Source organism: Rattus norvegicus, chromosome 8, assembly GCF_021556685.1.
Source record: "Rattus norvegicus strain SHRSP/BbbUtx chromosome 8, alternate assembly SHRSP_T2T, whole genome shotgun sequence".
NCBI lineage: Eukaryota > Metazoa > Chordata > Mammalia > Rodentia > Muridae > Rattus > Rattus norvegicus.
The window spans coordinates 76,177,022-76,182,754 of record NC_141541.1 but is presented as its reverse complement, the minus strand read 5'-3'; positions in this window follow the sequence as shown (position 1 = coordinate 76,182,754).

Here is a 5,733-nt window from a genome sequence, read left to right as displayed (position 1 = left end):
GTGAGGTTTGTGACTTCACCAAGTAAAATCCCAAAGGTTATTAACATGATTCAATACGGCCTAGAGCCCTCACGCAGACGTTTGTTTGCATCTCCTCCATAAAATGGAAATGTCATCTGGATGTGACGTTGCCTCTCTGCCAGTGATATTTTGAAAGAGGCGAGTGTTTTCTCAGAGCTCACATTTCCCTTGGCCTCCTACATCCTGCTGCTCCTCCCGCAGCAGCCTTCTGCCAAAGCTGTTGCTGGGAAAGGCCAGCTGAGTGTCAAGTTTCCAAATGCCTGAGGGAGGGAACTTCCCCCAGAAGTGAAAGTAACTGCTCCATAGAGACCAGAAGCTTTGAACTGCAGGCTTCTACTGACACTTGTGGTTTTGCATTGAGGGTGCTAAGAAGCAACGTTTCCAGTCAGGGCTCTTTGCCTTCTGCATTCAAAAAGGAAGTTACCAAAGCAGCAGGCAGACATCAGGGTAATGGCAGCGGATGCCCCTGTAGAAGTCTCTGCTACAAGGACTGCACAAAGGATGCATGGATCCCTGAGTGTCCTGTGCAAAACTTTTCCTGGGGACATACATGCTGCATGTATGTGTCAGGAGCCTCCAGATAGGGATGATGCCACAGCTAGGAGCTCACACTGATCGTTGAGTCTTTAGCTCTGTTTCCAGCATCCGTATCAAGGGGTTCATAAGAACCTATAACTCCAGCTCCTGGGGATCTGACGCCCTCTTCTGGCATCTGCACACACATGCACACACATGCACACACATGCACATACCAGTTACTTCCACAGACATACACATACATGAAATTTAAAACACCATATATATATGTATATATATATATATATATATATATATTTTTTTTTTAAAGAAAAACCTGACTAAAGTTCTGGGCAATTCTCTGCCTCTCACTGACGGTGACTTTGAACACATTTCTTGGCCCTGCTGTTTCTCAGTTTCCTACACTGCATGCTGGCGATTTAAATTGGGCCTACAGAAAACATCTAGAGTGGTCATGAGAATAAAGTATGACCTTACAGCTAACTTAAGTCTCAGAATAGCTGAACACATGTGCAAGCTCTATGAGTGTCCCTTGCTAGCACAGATATTGGTTACAAACAGGCACAGGGGTGACTAGGTGGCATCAGGGTGTACCGAGAAGGAAATTGTCCCTCAGGGTGGTATGTGGATCTTTAAAAGATGTTTGGCTGTGCCTACAAGAGAGGCTGAAGCAAGAGAATTGCAAGTTCCAGGTCAGCTTGGACAGACTAGCAAGACCCTATCTCAAAGTAAAAGGTTAAAGCACAGAACAGGGATATCTCTCAGTGGTAGACTTTTGCCCAGTATGGACAAGGTCCTGGATCAGCCCCTGGATCTGCTATCATTAAGCTTCTCCTGTGGAGTGGAGGAAATCAGGAGTGGGGCCAAGCTGACAACATTTACAGGCTTGTGTTTGTCTGTTTTCTATATTCTTATGTGTGTGTGTATAGGCATATATGCATATGTATGTACTTGTGCATGAGACTAGAGGCCAGCATCAGTTGTCTTCCATAGTGGCTATTATTATTATTATTATTATTACTTTTATTATTATTTTGCTACTGGGTGTCTCATGGACCTGTAGCTTTTATTGGTGTTAGAATGGTTGGCCTGCCAGCTTCAGGGGCCTATCTGTCACTACCACCCCAGTGCTGTGATGCACATCCCTACATCCAGCTTTTTAAAATGTGGGTGCCAGTATTCTGAACTTAAGTCATCTCTCTAGTCCCTCATTTATAGCTTTTTTTTAAATCAAACTAACGCCCTCGGAGGAAAGCATAAGTCCCCAACAGAACCTCTGACTGGCCTAGCTTAACTGTGTGACCTTCCCAGGCCAAGCCCAGAGTGGTGAAGAAAAAGGAAAAATTTTGCTGGATGTCCAATTAAACCTCAGGCAGAGGAGAACACTGTCCTAGAAGTCAGGCCAGGGACAGTAGCAAGGCAAAAAAACAACAGATGTTCCTGCAACACCCACTTATGTTTCATAAAACCAAGCTGACTTTGCCACACATGAGAACATGACTGTATTCATAACCAAACCGTAGTCTTCGTGATTAAAAAAAATTAGTATGTGAACCACGGCAGAAATTTAAAAACAAAGGAACAAAACAACCTGTCAAAATAAATCTCATTGTTGGCGTTGAAATTTGCCCCTTTCATCTGCTTAAGTTACTAAATGAATACATTTTGTCAGGGTTACACAGAGAAACTTTGTCTGGAAAAACAAAACAAATCACCTCGGAAAGGGGTCCTTCAACAGCACTTGTTGTGTAGTTTGGGCACGAGAGCAATGTTCTGGGGTGAATGCAGTAACAGAACTTATCAGAAATAAAGCTTGTGAAGAAAATCGTTAGAGACATGGCTCCGTGATGAAGAGTCTGGGCTGCTCTTGCAGGGGATCAGTTTCCATTCCCAGTGGCCACCAGGCAGCTCACAACCGTCTGTAACTCCAGAAGAGGAAACCCACGCCCTCTTCTGGCCTCTGTGGGCACTACATGAATTAGGTGCACAGACGTATGTGGGGATTATGCACAGATTGTATGTGGGGATGCAATGTCCAGTCTGGGGAAATCTCCACATCCTTTTGACTATAATTCACTGTCACGAGTCTTTGTCTTTGTTGACTATGACAAAAAAAATCCTAATGCCTCTGCCTAAGAGACTGGCCGAGATCAAAGTTGCTCCTAGAAAGTCTCGAGACTGCTGGGGAAACTGATGTAGGCCTCCGAGTGTTCCAATAGCCCATGGGAGCTCTGCACTGCCCCCAGGTCTCAGAGCACAGCTGGTTGCCAGCAGCAGCATCTGTCAGAGTAGAGGGACTCTGAACTGTATAGCTAACCCAGGGATCTGTGTCCACATTCATTTTTAATTCGTGCTGTCTATTTAATCCAAAAACACTTCGCCAATGAGGAATTAGGAAGGAACACCTTAGAATGCCAGGTGTCTAACAGGGTATTTTATTGCTTCTACCCTTTAAAATAGACGTAGGCAGAGCCAATAAAAAGTTTACACTCAGGAAGTGCACAATCTAATTACCATCCCCCAAATGCTCCCGCAAATCTCATAATTATGCAATTTGTTATGATTTTATGTATGTTAGGATTACACAGCTGTATGTGGCCCCACAGGCACAGATTGAACAGACCACTGACATGCTTTGGTGTCTGTCTGATATTTTTCCCTTTATTCGTAATGAAAGGATAAAGCCCATCCATTTTTGCAGCACAGGACCATAATGCCACAGGCAGATGTTTTGTTTTGTTTTGTTTTGTTTTGTTTTGTTTTGTTTTGCTTTGCTTTGCTTTGTTTAAATCTAGAACTAAGGAGATGGCTCAGTGGGAAAGAACTTGCTAAAAAAAAATTTAAGACCGGAGTTCAGATCTCTGGAACTCATGTAAAGCCAGGCATGGTAACACACACGAACACATGTGTTGTAGGATGGTGTCAGCACTCTTATAAGATAGGAGGTGGAGACAAGGCTCCCTGGGGGCTGGAGAGACAGCTTAGCCATTGAGAGCACTGCTCCCCCAGAGGACCCAGGTTTGATTCCCAGCACTCACGTGGTGACTCACAACCATCCTTAACTCCAGTCCCCGTAGATCTGATGCCCTCCTCTGACCTCTGTGGGTACCAGGCATGTAATAAGGCAATGCATATAGGTGAACAAATGCACACACACATGAAATAAAAATAAATCGGGCTGGAGAGATGGCTCAGTGGTTAAGAGCCCCAACTGCTCTTCCAGAGGTCCTGAGTTCAATTCCCAGCAACCACATGGTGGCTCACAACCATCTGTAAAGAGATCTGTGTGTGTGTGTGTGTGAAGACAGCTACAGTGTACTTATATATAATAAATGAATAAATCTTTAAAAAAATAAAAATAAATCTCTAAAAGGAGAGAGAGTATAGCTAAAGTTGGCGTAGACTTTAGTACAAGCTCACTTCAAGACTAACATTAACACCATAGTCAACCATTTTTAAATGCTAGTTTAAATGCTTATGATTCACACACACACACACACACACACACACACACACACACACACAGATCACATTAACCTTCCTCAGTCCACCTGCTGATGCCCACACTGCCCGCCCCTTCTGCGGAGGGCTTCCTGTTGGAGCTTTGCAGAGGAAAGCTGCCGGGAATTATGTGAAAGAGTCGGCTCTTCCTTAGGTAAGGCAGGCACACAGGGAAGTGTCCATTAATCACGGGGTAGCGTGACCTGTGAGGGATGATTGAGCCGAGGAAGGAGCGAGGACCCATTTAAATTCTGGGTCAGGACAATCAAGTAATAGAAACGCAGGATAACCATAAGAAATCCTGTGCTGTGTGCACCGTCAGCTTCTGGAGCAAATAAAAAAGATGTTTTCATTATGTCCAAGTGTAAGTTATTGGAGAAATAGCAAAGACCACAGTCGTTTCTCTGTCTTTCTCTGTCACTATGACAGGCGCTTGGGCATGGCCAGTCAAATACCCTCAGATATGGCCTCCAAGAGCAGGCCAGGTTCATACAGCATCATGTCAGCACTTATGGTTGCTGGATCTTTATAGACTGGGCAGTACCCTTATTGGTGGCACTTTGTTGTCACTTGTTCTGGCTATATAGAGTCACTTTGTCTCTTCTATTTTTGAAGCTCAATCCTTCAGCTTTCTTGAGATCCCATGAGACAATAAATCCATCTTCTTCTTAAATGACTAGAATCCATTTCTATTTCTTGCACTCAAGACTCTTGACTAACACAGTGACTTAGCCCATCAATCTTCCTAGGGCTGTCTGTGTCACGTGCGTCCCTTTCTGGCGGGGACAACTTTATTAGCTCAGTGTAATCATGAGGGAAGTGTGGAAGAGCTCTTCAGGGGAAGTCAGATGGTTGCATTTATATCAAAGGACTAATTAAAGTCATTAATTATATCTTATTATGAGTTTGCAGCCTTCCCCGAAAAGGATGAATCTTGTATGCATTGTCAGTTGGAAAATGAGAACCACTATCCAGGAAGTCAGTGGGGGAAAAAAAAACATGCTCAGTAGATGTTCTCAAACATGGTATGTTTCCTACCTGGTCTTGGGATAAAACTTGAAGGCAAGAAGTTACAGTAAAACCCAACAACATTCAGACTCTAAAACGGTTAGTTTGCATAGAAGGCAAGCCGCTTATCCCATGTAAGCCTATCTTTTTGAAATGTCTAAGTTGATGGGGCTGAGGAGATGGCTCAGGAGGTAAAGTGCTTGCTGCAAACGTGTGAGGATCTAAGTTCAGATCCCTAGCATCCACATAAAACACAGGATTGGCCACACATACTCAGCTCAGCTCTGGGGAGCTGGAGATGCAGGGTCCCTGTGGCTCATGGGTCAGTCATTTTAACCAATTGTCAAGCTCCAGGTTCAATGGAAGACCCTGTCTCAAAAAATAAGGCAGAAGGCCATACAGTGGTGGTGCACACCTTTAATCTCAACCCTCGGGAGGCAGAAGCAGGCAGATCTCCGAGTTTGAGGCCAGCCTGGTCTACTGAAGAAGTCCAGAATGGCCAGGGCTACACAGAAAAACCCTATCTCAAAAAAAAAAAAAAAAACCCAAATTAAATGGATGAATGAATGACTAGATAGATGGATGGATAGATAGATAGATAGATAGATAGATAGATAGACAGACAGACAGACAGACAGACAGACAGACAGACAGACAATAGGGCCA